This window comes from Tribolium castaneum, unplaced genomic scaffold (genome assembly GCF_031307605.1).
Source record: "Tribolium castaneum strain GA2 unplaced genomic scaffold, icTriCast1.1 ptg000104l, whole genome shotgun sequence".
Lineage (NCBI taxonomy): Eukaryota > Metazoa > Arthropoda > Insecta > Coleoptera > Tenebrionidae > Tribolium > Tribolium castaneum.
The window spans coordinates 1-20,000 of record NW_026986701.1 but is presented as its reverse complement, the minus strand read 5'-3'; the positions used below and the strand labels follow the sequence as shown (position 1 = coordinate 20,000).

The following is a 20,000-nucleotide window of genomic DNA, read 5'->3' as shown; positions in this document are numbered from 1 at the left end:
GAATGAGACGCCCCGGGAGTGCGGGGCGACAGCCGTAACGGCCGCCCATCTTCCCTTAGTCCGTGCAAGACGAACTTTCACTTTCATTGCGCCTTTAGGTTTAGTCATGTCCCAATGACTCGCGCACATGCTAGACTCCTTGGTCCGTGTTTCAAGACGGGTCCTGAAAGTACCCAAAGCTATAGCGTCGCAGATCGGCGTTTCAACCGAGTCTGTCCGAGAACTCATTGGCGAACAGCCATTCGTAGACAGAACCGACACCAGGTGCGATTACCGTCATAAACGAACGCGCTTGCCAATGGTCGGACGCTAACTGTGTAGCGGCCCGGCGCCATATGCATACCTTCGAGCGAGTCGACCGGGAAACACCGCGGGTTCGTCCGAAACGGCGAACCGTTCGAACGGGCTCCACCGCGGGCCTTAGATCGACACCCAAAGGATCGCGACGTCCTACTGGGGGAGAAGTGCACGCGTTCGACTTCGGTTCGCATAAACAAAAGGCGCGAACGACGCGTACGCCGTTCGTCGCATGATCATTTAGCGCCGCTATCGAGTCACGCTGAATCTCCCCTTTCGACCTTTCGGGTTTCTCAGGTTTACCCCTGAACGGTTTCACGTACTATTGAACTCTCTCTTCAAAGTTCTTTTCAACTTTCCCTCACGGTACTTGTTCGCTATCGGTCTCGTGGTCATATTTAGCCTTAGATGGAGTTTACCACCCACTTAGGGCTGCACTCTCAAGCAACCCGACTCTGAGGAGAGATCCTCCCGTTATCGGCAACGGTCACTACGGGCCTGGCACCCTCTATGGGCTGTGGCCCCGTTCAAGATGGACTTGGACGCGTCGCACAATCTCGGGATGACGGATCCTCCCTAACACCACATTTCCCGGCGTCCGGTTTCGGCCGCGGGATTCAGTGCTGGGCTTTTTCCTGTTCGCTCGCCGCTACTAAGGAAATCCTAGTTAGTTTCTTTTCCTCCGCTTAATAATATGCTTAAATTCAGCGGGTAGTCTCACCTGCTCTGAGGTCGCAAATATAAATTTGCCTTTATTTTGTCAGACGATAATTACACGTATTCCGTTTATATGGCTGCCTCCAAACAATTTCAAACATCGATCTGACGTCGTTGCGAGAATGTTGTTGTTGTTAATTATAGTGCATAAAATATGCATATAAACAACTTTAACGTCTCGGACACGACGATCGCTTCGTTCGAAATTTAAGCGTTGTGGCTGCTTTTTAATATCGGACGTGCTACGTCTAAACCAACTTGTACCAACAAACTAATAAGAATGTCAGCCGCTATTGCGTTTTAGGATGCCGCGTTATTATTTATATTGTTTTTATTGTTGTCTACGTTGCATAATATTTTATTATGACAACCGACAATCAATTAACAATTATAGTAACGCGTCATATTTGCACCCAACACGCTCCGACGTAATTGTCTACACAACATTGTGCGCTGTGTTTAAGACAAAAACCGAGCAGTCTTTGAAATTGACACGACCCTCAGCCAGGAGTGGTCCGGGAACAGTATATCCGAGGACCGCAATGTGCGTTCGAAATGTCGATGTTCATGTGTCCTGCAGTTCACAAGTTGACGCGCAATTAGCTGCGTTCTTCATCGACCCACGAGCCAAGTGATCCACCGTTCAGGGTAATCTTTTCAAACAAATTTAAAATATTATTACATAACGCACCGTTCCACATCGAAATCGTTTCATCATCACACAACAACAAAAATAACTACTTAAGGTTATTACAATTGTGATGTATATGTGAGAAACGGACCAATCGAAAGAAACGTTCGGCGTTATATTTTATAATATTTTATTTAATTAAAGTGGCATTTGTTTCTACTTATCGAAAAGAGTATGCAGTTATAGTTTAAGTTTACATAAAGAATAACCCGATGATATTAACGTTTTATAAATACGTATATATATCTATTAGGTTTTTTTTCTCTATCAACTTTGTCTATAAAACTCTGCTCCTTTTGCGATAAGCATTATGTATATTTATTAAATAGAAAATATGTCGAAAAACCAGACGTTTTCTTCAAACAAACGCCACAGCTACAAACTTAATCACAACAATATTTACCAAACAATACAATTGTAGGGTGTTTTGTGTGATACGTCGTTTGGTGGGCATTCTAAGAACGTCCGTCGACATAAAAACGAATCAAAAGAAAAGCACAGGCAGTGCAAAACGTTCCTTCGTCAGTCGGGCGTATATCATTTAAAACCCACAGAATCTAAAAAAGTTAATAAACTTTTTTATTTAGATTCCTACGGTTCGTCGCGTCGTTAAAGTAAATTATTACTTCGACGCATGCGGAACCCAGGTACCCGAAAACCGTAAGCCTAAGCGTTTTTTTCCAAACATCACTCACTATCGATAAAGTAAATTGATTTTATGTATTTATAAATGTGCGTTTGTATGTATAGTAGTATAGTAGTAGTATATTTTGTTATTGGTTGTTTCGAGCTTTTTATTGTTATAAAACGTTTTTGTAGTCTTGTACATAAAGTACAGACGAATAGACAGCCCCTTTTATTTATTAATAAACTCCAACCATTTACAAATTAAATTACAACTACAACATCTCTTTTACACATTAATTATACACCATCTTTATTTTCTTTTTTCCGAAGCGAATACGATGAAGAAAATACGCAAAGACTGGCTTACAAAACCGTAAGCCTAAGCGTTTATTTTTCAAACATCACTCACCATCGGTTAAGTAAAATGATGGTATGTATAAATGTGTATTTGTATGTACAGTAGCGTATTAATTTTGTTGTTGGTTGTTTCGAGTTTATTTATTATTATGGTTTGTATGTATAAAGTTTTAGTCTTGTACATAAAGTACAGACGAATAGACAGCCCCTTTTATTTATTAATAAACTCCAACCATTTACAAATTAAATTACAACTACAACATCTCTTTTACACATTAATTATACACCATCTTTATTTTCTTTTTTCCGAAGCGAATACGATGAAGAAAATACGCAAAGACTGGCTTACAAAACCGTAAGCCTAAGCGTTTATTTTTCAAACATCACTCACCATCGGTTAAGTAAAATGATGGTATGTATAAATGTGTATTTGTATGTACAGTAGCGTATTAATTTTGTTGTTGGTTGTTTCGAGTTTATTTATTATTATGGTTTGTATGTATAAAGTTTTAGTCGTGTACATAAAGTACGATCGTATTGGCAGACACCATTATTATTCATTCATTCATTCTTGTTTGTTATTATAAATAACTCCAACCATATACAAATACTACAACAACAACAACAACATCTCTTGCACATTAATTATACACCACCACTGTGTATTAGTACTTTTTTTCGAAGCGAATACGATGATGGAAATACGCTAAGACCGGCACTGCGAAAGCAATAATAAAACGTTAGCACATAACCATCTTTCGACAATATTGATTCGTGTTAATGTTCGAAAAAATTCTTTGAAAACGTCGTTTACGGCACGTTTACAATCGATTTATAAAATAAATCGAAAAACGTAACAACAGATCCGCTTAATGCAAGACGACCCGTTGTTGCTTTTCCGTTCGACGCATAATAAAGAATTTTGTATGAGAATTGATCATCATACGAATAGTGTATGTATGTGTGTTTTTTGTTGATCAGCACAGACAAAATGTGTGTGTATGTGTGACAACTAAACAACAACATTTACACGTTAATGATCCTTCCGCAGGTTCACCTACGGAAACCTTGTTACGACTTTTACTTCCTCTAAATGATCAAGTTTGGTCATCTTCCCAGCAACATCGGCAACGTCGAAACGCCACCGCGCACCGGTCCGAAGACCTCACTAAATCATTCAATCGGTAGTAGCGACGGGCGGTGTGTACAAAGGGCAGGGACGTAATCAACGCGAGCTTATGACTCGCGCTTACTGGGAATTCCTCGTTCATGGGGAACAATTGCAAGCCCCAATCCCTAGCACGAAGGAGGTTCAGCGGGTTACCCGGACCGCTCGGTCAGGGAGGACACGCTGATTCCTTCAGTGTAGCGCGCGTGCGGCCCAGAACATCTAAGGGCATCACAGACCTGTTATTGCTCAATCTCGTGCGGCTAGAAGCCGCCTGTCCCTCTAAGAAGAATTGTTTGTACGCCGACAGTAAAAACCGCACATAGAGACCGGGCGAACCCGGCTCCAGCCGGCATTTGGGATGTCGAAATACGCCTATTTAGCAGGCTAGAGTCTCGTTCGTTATCGGAATTAACCAGACAAATCGCTCCACCAACTAAGAACGGCCATGCACCACCACCCACCGAATCAAGAAAGAGCTCTCAATCTGTCAATCCTTCCGGTGTCCGGGCCTGGTGAGGTTTCCCGTGTTGAGTCAAATTAAGCCGCAGGCTCCACTCCTGGTGGTGCCCTTCCGTCAATTCCTTTAAGTTTCAGCTTTGCAACCATACTTCCCCCGGAACCCAAAAGCTTTGGTTTCCCGGAAGCTGCCCGCCGAGTCATCGGAGGAACGTCGGCGGATCGCTAGCTGGCATCGTTTATGGTTAGAACTAGGGCGGTATCTGATCGCCTTCGAACCTCTAACTTTCGTTCTTGATCAATGAAAGCGTTTTTGGCAAATGCTTTCGCTTCTGTCCGTCTTGCGACGATCCAAGAATTTCACCTCTAACGTCGCAATACGAATGCCCCCATCCGTTCCTATTAATCATTACCTCGGGGTTCCGAAAACCAACAAAATAGAACCGAGGTCCTATTCCATTATTCCATGCACACAGTATTCAGGCGAAGTTTTAGCCTGCTTTAAGCACTCTAATTTGTTCAAAGTAAACGTGCCGGCCCACCTCGACACTCAATGAAGAGCACCGCGGCGGGATTGAGTTGGGCCGCCCTCTCGAGCTAAGCCCACCGGCAGGACGTCCCGCGAAACGCCAGTTAACACCGCGAACGATGAACCGGCGGCGCGGGACACAAATTCGACTACGAGCTTTTTAACCGCAACAACTTTAATATACGCTATTGGAGCTGGAATTACCGCGGCTGCTGGCACCAGACTTGCCCTCCAATTGATCCTCGTTAAAGGGTTTAGAGTGTACTCATTCCGATTACGGGGCCTCGGATGAGTCCCGTATCGTTATTTTTCGTCACTACCTCCCCGTGCCGGGAGTGGGTAATTTGCGCGCCTGCTGCCTTCCTTGGATGTGGTAGCCGTTTCTCAGGCTCCCTCTCCGGAATCGAACCCTGATTCCCCGTTACCCGTTACAACCATGGTAGGCGCAGAACCTACCATCGACAGTTGATAAGGCAGACATTTGAAAGATGCGTCGCCGGTGCGAGACCGTGCGATCAGCGTAAAGTTATTCAGATTCACCAAGTTGTACGATGACGGCGAAACCGCCACCGATTGGTTTTGATCTAATAAAAGCGCTCCTTCCGTCTCCGGTCGGAGCTCTGTTTGCATGTATTAGCTCTAGAATTACCACAGTTATCCAAGTAAATGTGGGTACGATCTAAGGAACCATAACTGATTTAATGAGCCTTTCGCGGTTTCACCTTAATTTGGCTTGTACTGAGACATGCATGGCTTAATCTTTGAGACAAGCATATGACTACTGGCAGGATCAACCAGGGAACTGTGTTTTTGTGTTTTTTGAGACAGACGAGAGAATAAAATACTCATCATCATCGTTTATAAAGATGAAGAATATGCGCGTTTGTGCGAAACAATCTAACATATAAGAAAGTAACGCCACGCTGTTTCTTCTTTTCTTCGTACGATATAGAGATAAATGTATCGTCATCATCGTCGTCAGTAGATAGAGATAGCCGGTTCAAAAACCACCTCCACCTCCCTCTACTGCGCATGTGTGAAAATTGTGTCAGTCAGCCGCAGACGCAAGCGCGTAATCGCAGCTCGCTGGCCTGCGACCAGCTGGTCAGCCGGCCTGCGGCCGACTGACGCCATTTGTGATGATGCAAATATATTTATGTAGTATAATAATAATAATAATAATAATAATCGTCGCCATCTTGGAAGTTTGAAAGTCGGCGGCGGTCATTTTTGTTTAATGGTAAATTGGCGCCAAATTTAAATTATTTCAAAATTAATATTTGAAATTAGTCGGCCATGTTTGTTTGTTAAAAAAAATGGCGCCAAAATTTTAATTTATTTAAAAATTAATATTGGGTGTAATGTTGGTAGCGCCGATGTCGTCACAAATTCCGCCTAAATTCTCACGTTAGATGGCGCCACGGTCTGCAAACTTTTCGCTAGATGGCGCTGCCGTCAGCGCAGCCGTCAATCAAAGATGGCGCTGGCCTCCATTTTTTTTTTTAAACACACCCCCCGCCCGTTTGCGAATATGCAACCAAGAAAACAAGTAGTAGTAGTAGTAGTAGTAGTAGCTTTTTGGGGTTGTGAAATTTTTGGTTTTTGGGGTTGTGAAATTTTGAATATATGATTTTTGAAATGTGCAATTGTGAATACATGAAGTATATATACAATACATGCTGTATTGAGTTAAGCAAAATATCAGAAAATCATCGCGCTTGTCACTAATAACTAATAAAGGAAAGTCATTATTTTATCGATAAGGAAAAAAAACCTAGTATATGTAGTTTTTTATTTTTGTAATGTTGTTTGCCTAACTTGTCTGTTGCGCACCAAGTTTATTTTGTTATTTGTTTAAAATATAATGCAAAAAAAGTTGTTGTTGTTGTTGTTCCTTCCATGGGGAGTCGAACCTCAGGTAGGTAGAGTGGATAGTGCTGTCTATTTTGGAAACCTGAAAAAAATCATAAATTAGTTTTTTAAATAGAGGTGAACATGACACTTACCAAAAAATTTTACATTAATCTTCGTGAACAATACGTTCGAAATTAAAAATGTGGGCATCATGTTCCTGATTTCCATTAGCTTGCTTACGTCCCATATAAATCAAATAAGATCCGAGTCCTTCCATTAGTGTCGTAATTATGGTATCATTCATAACTGCTGTTAGTCGTTTAGGTAAAAAAACTTTACCGACGTTGTCCAGATATGCTACCATCATAACCCCATGTTGTGTGTTTGCCTTGGTTAAATTGATGATTTTATATTTCTTGTTCACTTCCAAATCGTTGGCACTGACATATGTATCAGTATATTCACAGGCAGCAATTTTATTCAGATTTAATAGTTGATCAGCCATTACAGAATCCTTTGAAATTTAAATGCAAAAATACACAGCGGAGCACATACAACTTCTCACAAAGATAGTTTTAATAAAACTGGTGAAATGTGTAAAAAACGGAACTTTTATAATCAATTTTTGCGGTTAACAGATAACACGCTTTCCTAAAAAATAAAAATGAAATAAAATATGATTTAATACTAATTTTGTGGTTTACCTTATCGTAGGAATTTTGTGACGCACTTTTTGTTTGATAAAAATTTGATAAAAATTTTCCTAAAAAATTAAACACATTTTTAGCAATCAAATGTGGTAAACAAATTTAAAAAATTAAAGAATTTACCAAAAAAAGATTATTTATGTTGGTTTTAGAGAAGAATTCAGTAGTCTGAATCGGAAGAATTTGTGGATGAAGAACTTGTGCCGAAGTCAATATTTTCGATAAACTTACGATGCGTCTTTTTGGCACAACTTTTGTAGGTCTGAAGCTGAAATTAGATGTTTAAATTAGATGTTTAGAAAGAACGTTTTATTAAGTTGTAATATAAACTTACTGTAAACAAACACTGATGAATACACCAACTACACCAACTATCTTCTTCACGAGTATAATCTGTTAAATTTTCAACCAGGACTGCATTGTGTGTAATAATCTTTTTAAAAGATAATTTTTTCAATTGAATTAAGATGGGTTCTCGCGGACAATTAATGTTAAATATAGATAAAGTTTTAGGTCCCGCTTGTATGACACTCTTAGTAAACTCATCATATTCAAAGTAATTATTTTCATTAAAAAAGTACAGCTTTCCGTTTAAATATCTAAATGTCCTTGTTATTTTATTAGGAACACCTTCAAATAATTCGTTTGTTAAACCAGGAACATTATATCCAGAGATGCAACTAGATAATGTAATATATGTATTATCTCTGAGAAAAAGATAAATACCACCTGAGTAAGTTGTTATCGCTGCCGAAATTGGACTTGATATTTTAAATTCTTCGCTTATAGATTTCGGATAATTAGTTTTAAATCTAAAAGTAGATAATGAAAAAAATATAAACTTCAGCTTTTACAATAATTACTATATCATCTGTTGAGGGTTTATGATAAATTGTTGTAAATTCTTCAAAATCTTTTGGTAAAAAATGTTAACCGCCCAGTAATTAATTAAGGTTTTGGATATGAATTTTTACCTATTTCAATTAAACAAATCCACTTTTTTTATAAAAGATGTATAAATGTGTTTTAACTATTAGAAATGTATATATTGTTTGTAAACTATTGGATATAAATTTTTTGGGGAAAATGATTGTAACGATAAATTAATAATCAAATACAACTGGATATTTATAAAATTTTTGATTCATAAATTTACAAGAAAAAAACGTTAGACAGGAAATAAGATAACAAAAATAATCAGAATGAATATTATTTTTTATTATACATAAAACAAACTACATACTTAAACTAAAAAAGTCATACACCTAAATAAATTTTTAATTGCAGTTTTTAAGCCAAACCTAACGCTATGAACATCATAAAAAACGCTATGAACATCATAAAACGATCCAACATGTATGAGGTTTAATGTACCCATACCCAAATGTCAATTATACCCCGCTCCTCATCGGTGTCTATCGCGGCGGTCAAGCGCCCCACGGTAAAAATATCAAAATAACCTCCAAGGGATGGGGGCGGTTCCAGTCGCAGATAGATGTTAATAAGGGAAACCCACTCGAAGGTGCCCGCGGGAATTTGGGTGAGGAGGTGGTCCACCTCCTCTTCGGTTAACCCAGCGTGGTTAACAACCAAATCTGGGTTATAGTCCCCATAGTAACCTGCGGGATGTTCTGTAACAAAAGAAAGAGAAATTTAATAAATAGATTACATTAATTTATTAAGACTGATGATGAAGTGTTGTAATTAAATTTCAAACAATTGATTCGGAAAAAATTTAAAATAAAATAATGTAAAAATTATTTCTACTTACTAGACATGATGGTTGTGTTGACTGTTGATATTTCAATAAAAATTATTTCACACACTAAAAGTTGATCCCTTTATACTTTTTGTAATCTTAACTAGAGTGGAGAGGGCAGGTTAATGAAGTAGGAGAAGGAAACGAGATTAAAACTTTAAACGTTTATTTCGGTAAATTCTGAATTACATAATTATAAATAAACCGTACATTATTAAGACTACAGATACATATTTTAGTTTTTAAGTAATGATGCATACATAACGGAAGTTGTGGTTGCAATTTTGGACAAGAGTTTGCTTCCTCCAAATTGATGATCCTAGGGTAAAAGTCCTTTGAATCGAAAAATTGTCTTAAAAAATCCTCTTTAACGCTTCCTTTTACGTAAATAATATCGATAACATCATCGATAATATTTTCTTCTAGTATGTTATAAATATTTTCATAGTCGATATTTCCACTGTTGTAACGTAATAGATGATGATTTAATTCTAAATATTTCACTTGTTTTTTTACATCTGCACTTAGTTGACGAAACGGCACCGGTGATTTAAACAAATAGTGACCAGTTCGATGTCCATCAAATATTGTTAATTCTTTAACGATGAATTCAGGTATATAAAATCCTTGAACATCAATCACTACTACCTTCATGTTGAACACTTAAATCTAGACTGAAAAATTTGTTCACGATGAGCAGAATTTAAGATCTCCTTTAAAATATTTTTCATTTGATTAATTCTAAACTTAAACCTTTCTCTGTCTGCAGCGCATTGTATCCAATAGTTTCCTTTTCTAGCATCTTGATAAGCATATGACCAAACTATTAGATTATGTACTTCCGGAGCACTATCACTTATAGTAACACTTTTTTTCATCCTTATATCAGTTGTCTAATTATTCCTGTTAACGGATAGTACTGCATTATTCTATCATGAATGATAATACAATAAGCTCTTGTATCGGCTGGGAAATTATTATCGCTTTCAAATTCTAAGCTGATATCAATGGTGGAACTTCGAATTGCTTCGTTTTGCTTGGAACAGTCTAATACAAATATCGGTCTTTTTGTATAATCTGTATAGCTTAATATAGGTTCAGCACGATCTTTTCCATTAAATTCCTTATAAAAATCAACGTAAGCTTGATATGCTTCTAAATATTTATTTTTAGCAAATTGTAGTTTCCATGTTTCATATGGATAAACATTTGAATTCAACCATAAACGTACGCTTCTTACATCACAATGATCAAATAGAGTAACATCAGACTTTGGATTATTTTTTCGGTTTGTTTGAAAGCAAACGATAATAAATCTTGGTCTTTCTAATTGAGTAGATGTTTTAACTCTCCAGATGTCGTTATTAGTTTGTCGAACTGATGGAAGTTCATGAATTTCCCATTTTCTGAACGGTAACGATATAACACGATCTTTGTTGATCCCTTCTAATATAGTTAATTTAATTTCATCATTTGGGTAAACATGTTTTGCTTTTAATTCAATATTGTTAATCTTAAGTGTCGCTTTTCTCGTTCCGGTAGAAATGAAACAATTAGCATCGTTACGACTTCGTATTAATCGAAGTTTTTGATGACCGCTAACTATCCGATGATAATCAAATGGTAAATTTAACAGATAAGATAAAGGGATTCTAAATGAAAACGTATTATCAGTTTCATTAAATGTCTTCAGTTGTTGACTTTCTTGATCATTCCATCCAGCGAGAGTTAATGCTCTTACTTCATCTTTGCCATAACATAGAAAAGTTTTGATTGTAGATACTGTTCCGACTTCACGTACACTATCTAACTCAACATTATTCAATTCATAGCTTACATTCTCAAATAAATATGCTGCTGCATTATTAGTCAAGGTTACATTTCCACCGCCAGTTTCCGGTACCGGATCTGGTATGAACTCACCGTCCACTTGTATAAATGATTCAAAGAGAGAAATCCAAATATCTCTCTGATTAATTATAATTTCGATTTCATCATTGTTATCGAAAGATCTTACTTGCGGACTATATGTATGTTCTTCCTCTTTACTTATGCTGTCGTCTATTTCCGGTGAACTGTAAACCTGAAGTTTGCTGGCGGACATTATATCCTAACGATTTAAGAATCTGCACGCTCTGATGTGATAATGTCGACTGATGACAAGATACTGACTGATAATTTGATGGATTGTATGATTTTTTATATTGATTTTGAAACACTAAACCCATGTTTATGCTTCTTTTTTCAGAGCAAGACGAATATTGATTGTTTGACCGTTAAAATCTATAGGACAATGGTCTTGATCAACAATATCAATAGTTAGGTTAGGTATATTGGATCTATTAATGATAGGTAAATAAATAGGATTTAATGGTTCCACAAAAATCTGTTCGGCTGGACTAACACTTAAAGCAGTTTCATAAAGAGTATGAGATTCTTTGTTTTTGTAGAAAGAACCTCTTACAATATTACACTCGATACGTATTGTATTAACCTTAATTATGTTAACAGGTAAATCACTTTCATGTAATTGTCTTGCTTTAAGTTTCCTTTTAGAAAAACCTAACAATTTACCAATACTATCTTCGTGAGCGAAATTAATGTCGTAAATACTAAATATCTCACACTTTAATGTGTTTTCGTTAGCCTTCAATGAAAATGTATTCTGTTTTTGAGCATCAGTTGCAGATCGTCCACTAAGAATAATTTGTATATATTTTTCTATAGCAGCTATTTCATAAGCACCTTTCGGAAATGTTATCACTTTTTCTTCAGTAGTGTTCGGAGCAAAATAATAAAATTTATTTGTACCCTCTTCTATATTTGGTATATTATTGTTAGTATAAAAACCGATTAAAGCTATAGAATAATTCGAATTTTCTTCAAGGTCAATGGGTGGCTCATAGTGTTCAGACAGCGTACTTTCAACACCTGTTAGGGAGAATGTCTTATACATGACTGAATAAAATACATGATTATCTCATCTTTTATTATGTAAAAACATCAAACATAAATGTCCGCAATTATATGATAAAAATTGATAACGATCATGATTAAAGTAAATATTACAATTTCCTAAGTATCGTACTAATTCTAGAGGTGGCTTTAGATTTCCATAACTATCAAAATAATCAACCTGTTTATTTGTTTTTCTATAACAAACCCAATGAGTTCCGGATCCTTTTTTAGAGTCCAAATTAATGATAGCACATTCTGTCTTATCAGGTTTCATATGAATTAATTCATCTCTCATAAAAACGCCTTTAAATTTGGGTAGTTTTAATAATTTAGCATATCTTCTTAAATCATTATCAGTTAGTGCCCTATTAGGCAGTTTTATTGGTAGTTTTTTGGAAATTTACGTAAATACAATCCATAACCTCGTGGTTGCTTTCGAAGATATAAACCACTTCCCGCCTTCCCGATAGCGATATCTTCCAGTACTTTATTATGACGTTTATTCTCATCTAATTTCTGTTTCGCTGCTTTAGCATCATTTACAGCTTTAGTTATAGCAGCAGCACCTCCGCCCATAGCCCCTAAGGCACTAAGTCCTCCAAAAATTAATGGTAACAATGGTAAAAATCCTCCTGTTTTTATAGGTATAATACGAGGAATTTTTATACGCTTACGACCTCCAGATTTTCTAACTGCTATACGAGCAGCTGATAATGCAGATTTTATATTATCATATCCCTTATTTTCTAAATTTGATAAAAGAGCTTTATGAAAAGGTTGTTGTTTTTTCTGTGTCCTCTTTCTAGATTTCTTTGTCTTCCTTTTCGATTTTTTCCTTTGGATTCCCATACCTAATTTCCTTTTGACTTTCATTGCGTTAGTTACAAACCAGGCACTTGCTTTTTCACCAAATGAAGCGTCTTTAGACTTAACACGTGACCATGCACTATCTTCTAAAATTCGATCCGCTTGATGTCTATCTTTTAAATCGTTGGAATTAGCGTAAGCTATATCGTGCGTTTTACAAAAGCTGTCAAGCTTGTTTATTCCAGGATCACCTCGTTCTAACCGTTTCTTAAGTTTTGTACCAGGTCCGCAATATTGATATCCTGGTAAATGTAATTCAAAAGGTAATTTATTGATTGCAGTATTTAATAGTCCTTCCCCTTTGAAAGACAACATTTAACTGAACTTTTTTCCCTATATAAACCTTCTTATAAATGTTTTTAATTTAGTATGAAAATGAAAGTGTTAAAGCAAAAATTACAATTACCTATCATAAATCATGATTATAATAATGTTGATAATAAACATAAAATGTCTCATCGACATGGTACACTTTTACCCGAATCAATACGTTGTATAATTTGTGGACCTTCTGGTGGAGGAAAAACTAACATATTATTGTCTTTATTGTTTGATCCCAACGGATTGAAATTTGAAAACATATATATTTATTGTAAATCATTATATCAACCGAAGTATAAACTGCTTAGTGATGTGCTACAAAAAATTAAAGGAATGGAATATAACCAGTATGAACATAATGAAGACGTGCTAGATCCAAAAGATGCAAAAAATAACTCTATTTTTATATTTGATGATGTCATAATGTGTAATCAAGCTAAGATAAGGGATTACTTTTGCATGGGCCGGCATAAAAATATTGATAGTTTCTATCTCTGTCAAACATATACAAAAATACCGAAACATTTAATTCGAGATAATGCAAATTTATTGGTAATATTAAAACAAGATCTGTTAAATTTAAAACATGTATATGAAGATCATGTTGGTGCTGATATGAAATTCGAACAATTCTGTGAAATATGTCAGGAATGTTGGAAAAACCAATATGGTTTTTTGGTTATATGTAAAGATAATGAATTAAATAAGGGTCGATATAGAAAAGGGTTTGATCATTTTATTCAAGTGTAGAGTGATATCTATTTGAGAACGTTTCCAGACCGGTTAATATCAGTTTCACAGCGGTTAGTATCGGTGCGATATCGGTTAATACCGGTTCCAAAGCGGTTAGTATCGGTTAGATACCGGTTAGAGACCGGTTAATATCGGTCTCAGACCGGTTAGTATCGGTGTGATATTGGTTAATACCGGTTCCAGAGCGGTTATTATCGGATAGAGACCGGTTAATATCGGTTTCAGACCGGTTAATGTCTGTTAAAAAGCAGTTCCTGATCGGTTTGAGATCGGTTAATATCAGTTTGAGACCCGTTATAATAGCAGTCGAATAAGAAGTTATATAAACAATAATTCTGATTTGTTCGGTTAGTTTATAACATTAAGCGGTAATGATGGGTACCAAACCAGATCAAAACCTTAAAAGACATATATTAAAAGCAGCTGATTCAATTCGAAAGAAGTATAAAGCCATAAAGTTAAACAGCAGTGAAGCGGATGAGTCAATTAAAAAGCTTTTTCAGCCTGTTATAAATCCTTTAGAAGAAATTTCAATAAAATTGGAGAAGCAATCTCCACCACCACAGCAACAACAACAAAAACAACACAAAAGACCAAAACATCATATTCAAAAGCAAAGGAAACAATTTCTTAAACTACCAAAAAAAGAAAAGATTAAACAAGAACTTGAACTACCAGTTGAAGAAACATATGAACCTAGTACATCACTGCGACAACCAGAAGAAATATATGAGTCATTACCAGAAATAAAAGAAGAAGATGAAGAAACCAAATCTGACACTATGGATGATTTAATTAATAGCAGACATATTTTAGATGAATTTTTAGAACAATATCCTCCAGTTGCGAGAAATGCAATAGAAGCAGTTTTAGAGAAAACCAGTGATCAGACATTTGGTCCTAGATATAATTCAAAAGAGAATAAACTATTTATGGGTAAACATGAATTAATAATCAGTCAAAATGGTGATTTAATTTTAGATAATGAATCATTTCCTGGTACTCCTGGTTTATACAGACTAATATTTTTTAAAAACCCTGAAGATAAATACACTCAAATTACAAAAGAGGATCGGTCAGCATACAAAAAAATACTTGAAATTTCTAATACACATAGAAAAAATAATGATCCCACAAAACAACTAAAAGGTCATAGAGGTGTAAAATATACTCAAATTGTGCAACCAATGTTTACTTCATTTCCTAAATCTCCGTTTATTGGTGAAGGATTATTCACTAATAAACGTGTAGAATATGTTTACTGGGATGACATAAATGAATTAGTGTCACGTCTAGCATTATTACATGCAGCGACAAAAGCGGGTAACAATTCCCATCTGAATGAAATTTTATCAATAGAAGAAGAATTAAAGGAATGTGGTGTAATATATTAGGCTTAAGTTTTTTTCTGGTTAATCCTCAGTGTTGAAATGCCCATTGATCTATTCGGACGTAAAGTGTTATCAGCATCAAGTGCATTTTTTAAATCTACACCATCACCTTTTGTTTTCACTGCTGATGGTGACCTTGATTTAAAACATCATAGAATCTGTAACATTAATGATCCAACAGAAGACAAAGATTGTGCGAATAAGGTATATATTGATTTAGTAAGTAAACAAATATACCAAAAGATGGAAGGAGTAATAGCTGCTTTAACGGATTTAAATAATAATGTTCATAAAGCAGATGCTATATGGATGGATAAATTTAATCAGTTAAACTTAACCATGAATGTTAAGTACAAAATACTTGATGAAAAAATTGATAATATAATTGCTACAATTCCTCACACGATTGAATCAGAATTGCATAACAAACATTTAAGTATAAATTATGAAATCGATAACAAGTGGAAAAAATTTATGAATAATTCAAATGAGATAACCAGACGAATAAAAAAACTTGAAGAACGCTTTGAAGGAATCGATAGTATTAAGATAAAACCAGAAACCATTTCCAAACGTTCTAAAGCAGGTGATACAGATCAACTTGAAAATGTACCTATATCAAAGAAAAGGAAAGTAACAGATTCATATGAAAATAGTGAAAGATAGAACCCATGCCTCATAATAAAAACAAGTGTCCTCCAGGTCAAATGTCAGATCGTCATGGAAATTGTAGAGAAGTGTACCGTAAATAAGCAATGGTTCGACTAAAGCAAGTTAGTGATGTAAAGCAAAAATTGGTAAACGAGATATTTAAACCTGCACGCAGGAATTTTAAACGAAGACGTACTATAATTAAAGGATTGGATGATTTATGGCAAGTAGATTTAGCAGAAATGCAAAATTTATCTTATCATAATAATGGATTTAAATATATTTTAGTCGTAATCGACTGTTTTTCTAAATTTTTATGGACCAGACCACTGAAATCGAAATCAGCTAATGAGGTTAGCAGAGCTATGGAATCAATACTGAAGAATGAAAAAGAACGAATACCAAAGAATTTACAGTCAGATCAAGGAAAGGAATTTTATAATACCACTTTTCAGGATTTGATGAGACGTTATAATATTAATCACTATAGTACGTACAGCGTTAAAAAAGCAGCAATTGCTGAACGAGTTATACGTACTTTAAAATCCAAAATTTATCGATATTTTACGTTATTTGCGACACATAAATGGATAAATAAATTGCAAGAGATAACCAAAAATTATAATACTACAATACATCGAACAACAGGAAGGAAACCCACAGAGATAAACGCTTCGAATCAAGGAGACATAACAGCATATGATCATCTAAAGATTGTTGATAAAAACAGAAAAAAATTTAAAGTCGGAGATTTCGTAAGAATTAGCAAAGAAAAGATGTTATTTGAAAAAGGATATACACCCAATTGGTCAACGGAAATTTTTAAAATCAGTAAGATTAATCTAACCAATCCTGTAACATTTCTGCTAGAAGATAAAGAAGGTCAACCAATCAAAGGAGCTTTTTATATTTGGGAATTATCAAAAACTCAATATCCTGACGTCTATTTAGTTGAGAAAGTGATTCGACGTAAAGGAACTAAATTATTTGTGAAATGGTTAGGTTTACCAGATAATCAGAATAGTTGGATTGAAATGAAAGATATTACCTAATAAATAAGAAATATATATACGATATAATTATTTAACGTCTAATTTAGTTCCATTTAAGATGGCAACGAGTGTAGAACCTGTTATAAAAAAAGTGCTGCATTTTGAAAAAACCATAAGCGATATTCGATTACTAATGAAACTGGAACTACTGAAATTAGGACCGTGCCAGTTGATGGATATATTTCATAAATTACCGGAAACATATCAACAAGATCATGATATAAAGCTGAATCTACCATGTTTACAACATTATTATAACAGTTTTGACGAAGATCAGTTTGATGGTCCTCCTTCATCAATAAATAATTGTGTTTCGTGTATTTTAGATGATACAGGAAGCCAACAACAACAACAACAACAACAACAACAACAACAACAACAACCCACTGCGTTTCAAGTGTAATGCCTCTTTTGAACTCATCACTCATCTTGTTTGTTACTCTTATACAAAATGTGTTGTACGTGCAAAAACCGTTAGATGTTGTAGATATGTACATCGTCTTCACTAGTGAAAGTCCTAACAACACAAGATGGTCTCCTCTCTGGAAAAGTTTATTTTTCAACGATGTTGATTACCAATGGAAGAAGATGAATCTGGGTTATTTGAGCAATACTGCAATAGAAATATTTAAATATGAAAATGTTTCTATAGCAAACTCTGTAATATATTTTAAATTAAGACTAGTTTTTACCAATAGTAATTATATTGATACTGACTGGAAGAGACTTATACTTAATGATCATGATGTAGTTTCAATAAAAAATTGTTTTAATCATGTTCCTACCTTTTTAGCAATGTTTGGAATTGTTTGTACATGTTGGATCGTTTTTATGATGTTCATAGCGTTAGGTTTGGCTTAAAAACTGCAATTAAAAATTTATTTAGGTGTATGACTTTGTTAGTTTAAGTATGTAGTTTGTTTTATGTCTAATAAAAAATAATATTCATTCTGATTATTTTTGTTATCATATTTCCTGTCTAACGTTTTTTTCCTTAAAAACGTTAAATTTTTATCAGTTATATTTTGAATTTTTTGAATTTTTACGTAAGGAACCACAATATCCGGTTGCAAAGTTTATGGAATATAAAATCATATCGCATCAATGATTAATTCATTTCTACTTCGACTGTCCGTGTATGAAAGTAATCATGTTCAAGTGCTCTCAATGCGATAACAAGTTTACTCGCAAAGATGCTTTAACACGTCATGTAAAAAAACATAGTAAGTAAATACATTTTACGTTATAGAAATTGTTTTAATTAAGAGCATTTTTAAGGTGATAAATTATCTAAACTCACTTGCACCGGATGTAAAACGTCATTTACGAGATTTGATAACTATAGGCGTCATATTACAAATTCATCATTGTGTTCAATGGATTCGGATGATATGACTCCTAAAAAAGCCCGCCTGACAACTAGAACACCTTTACAAGGTATTTTTGTAAATATTCTTTATATTATTATTATTATAACTTGTTTTTGTTTTTAGAAGTTACTACTAACGCTCCATCATGTTCATTTCATCAATTTTGTGAAATATGCAATAGTCACTACAGAGGATCCAGATTAAACCATTTACGTTCTTTAAAACATAAAAGTGTCATCTCCGCCAAAATTAATGATGATGATGATTTCGTTGAAGAATATCAAGTTGCCTTCAAATCAAGAATTACCTCATACCGATTGAAAAATTCACAACTAGATGACTTGGAAGTGTGCAATTTTTTTGAAAGAAATCAAGATAAACTTATCACTTTAATAACTAGAAAACTGAGAGAATTTAACCAACTTAAAATTAATTTCGAACTTTTTGCTAAATATATTTTACCTTCTAAAGACATTATCGAAATCAAATCATTCAACACTAAAAATATCATCATTTCAATATCGACAAATATTAAGGTAGAACTGGAAGAAATATGTGGCGTCATAAAAAACAAAATGAGTGAATTCTTGGAAAAAGATAGTGGTAAGTAATATCAATTTTATTTATAAACATATTATTGTATTAAATTTTTTAGGTTGGATTTTAATGGAAATTTTGTTTTTGGAACTTAATATCAACAAATTCAATCCACTACGTGCATCAACATATATACCATTACCGAAGGACATAGCGAAGCGGAGAGCGGTTATCAATATTCATAATGATGATAATGAATGTTTCAAATGGTCTGTTTTGGCACACCTTCATTCAACTGAAGTAAATGTTAATCGACATCGAGTTGATGCTTATCGTGAGTTTGAAGAGGAATTAGATTTTACAGATATTTCATTTCCGGTTAAATTAACTGATATTTTTAAATTTGAAGCACTTAATAATATTAGTGTAAATGTCTATGGAACAGAGCAGCGTTTTGATCATGAAAAAGGTAAATGGGTATCAGATATTATAGGTCCCTTTTATTTAACTTCTAAGAAACGAGACATTCATGTAAATTTATTACTTATCGTAGACGATGAAAGAATGATCAAACATTACTGTCTGATAAGCAACATTTCTCGATTAATAAGTTCACAACTTTCCAAACATAATCATGCTAAATTTATATGTAACGGTTGTCTATTATTTTTTTCGAGTGAACAAAAATTAGTTAAACATCGTAAGTATGCTTGTAATGAAGTTGTCACTACATTACCAACTTCTGATCTGATTATAAATAAATTTGGTAAAGAAGTGCCTGGTAATGAATTAACATTTCAAAATTTTGATAAATCTCTTAAAGTTCCTTTTGTATTTTATTTCGATTTTGAATCTATTTTAAAACCTTTACGCAATGATAATTCAGCCGATAATATCCGTACAATTGTTACACATTTACATGAACCATATAGTTT

At 34.6% G+C, this 20,000-nt stretch overlaps 2 long non-coding RNA genes and 3 other non-coding genes across 5 annotated transcripts in view; 1 reads left to right on the top strand and 4 right to left on the bottom strand.

The window, feature by feature from the left end:
- Positions 1–1,032, bottom strand: part of LOC135267844 (large subunit ribosomal RNA) — a 4,039-nt gene extending 3,007 nt beyond the window's left edge. Inside the window, exon 1 of the ribosomal RNA XR_010336216.1 lies at positions 1–1,032. This exon is cut by the window's left edge and continues 3,007 nt beyond it. This is a non-coding gene — a ribosomal RNA (large subunit ribosomal RNA).
- Positions 1,033–1,508: 476 nt separating this feature from the next.
- LOC135267839 (5.8S ribosomal RNA) lies at positions 1,509–1,665 on the bottom strand. The gene has a single exon (XR_010336212.1). It is a non-coding gene; the product is annotated as a 5.8S ribosomal RNA (ribosomal RNA).
- Positions 1,666–3,723: 2,058 nt separating this feature from the next.
- Positions 3,724–5,646, bottom strand: LOC135267842 (small subunit ribosomal RNA). Its single transcript, XR_010336214.1, has one exon. It is a non-coding gene; the product is annotated as a small subunit ribosomal RNA (ribosomal RNA).
- A 974-nt stretch (positions 5,647–6,620) lies between these two features.
- Positions 6,621–7,544, bottom strand: LOC103312946 (uncharacterized). The gene is made up of 4 exons (XR_010336210.1): positions 7,530–7,544; positions 7,404–7,462; positions 6,852–7,350; positions 6,621–6,799 (listed from the first exon to the last, which is right to left on the bottom strand). It is a non-coding gene; the product is annotated as an uncharacterized LOC103312946 (long non-coding RNA).
- Positions 7,545–16,820: 9,276 nt separating this feature from the next.
- Positions 16,821–19,954, top strand: LOC135267838 (uncharacterized). Its single transcript, XR_010336211.1, has 5 exons — positions 16,821–17,589; positions 17,646–18,381; positions 18,437–18,595; positions 18,652–19,131; positions 19,184–19,954. It is a non-coding gene; the product is annotated as an uncharacterized LOC135267838 (long non-coding RNA).
- Positions 19,955–20,000: the final 46 nt, after the last annotated feature.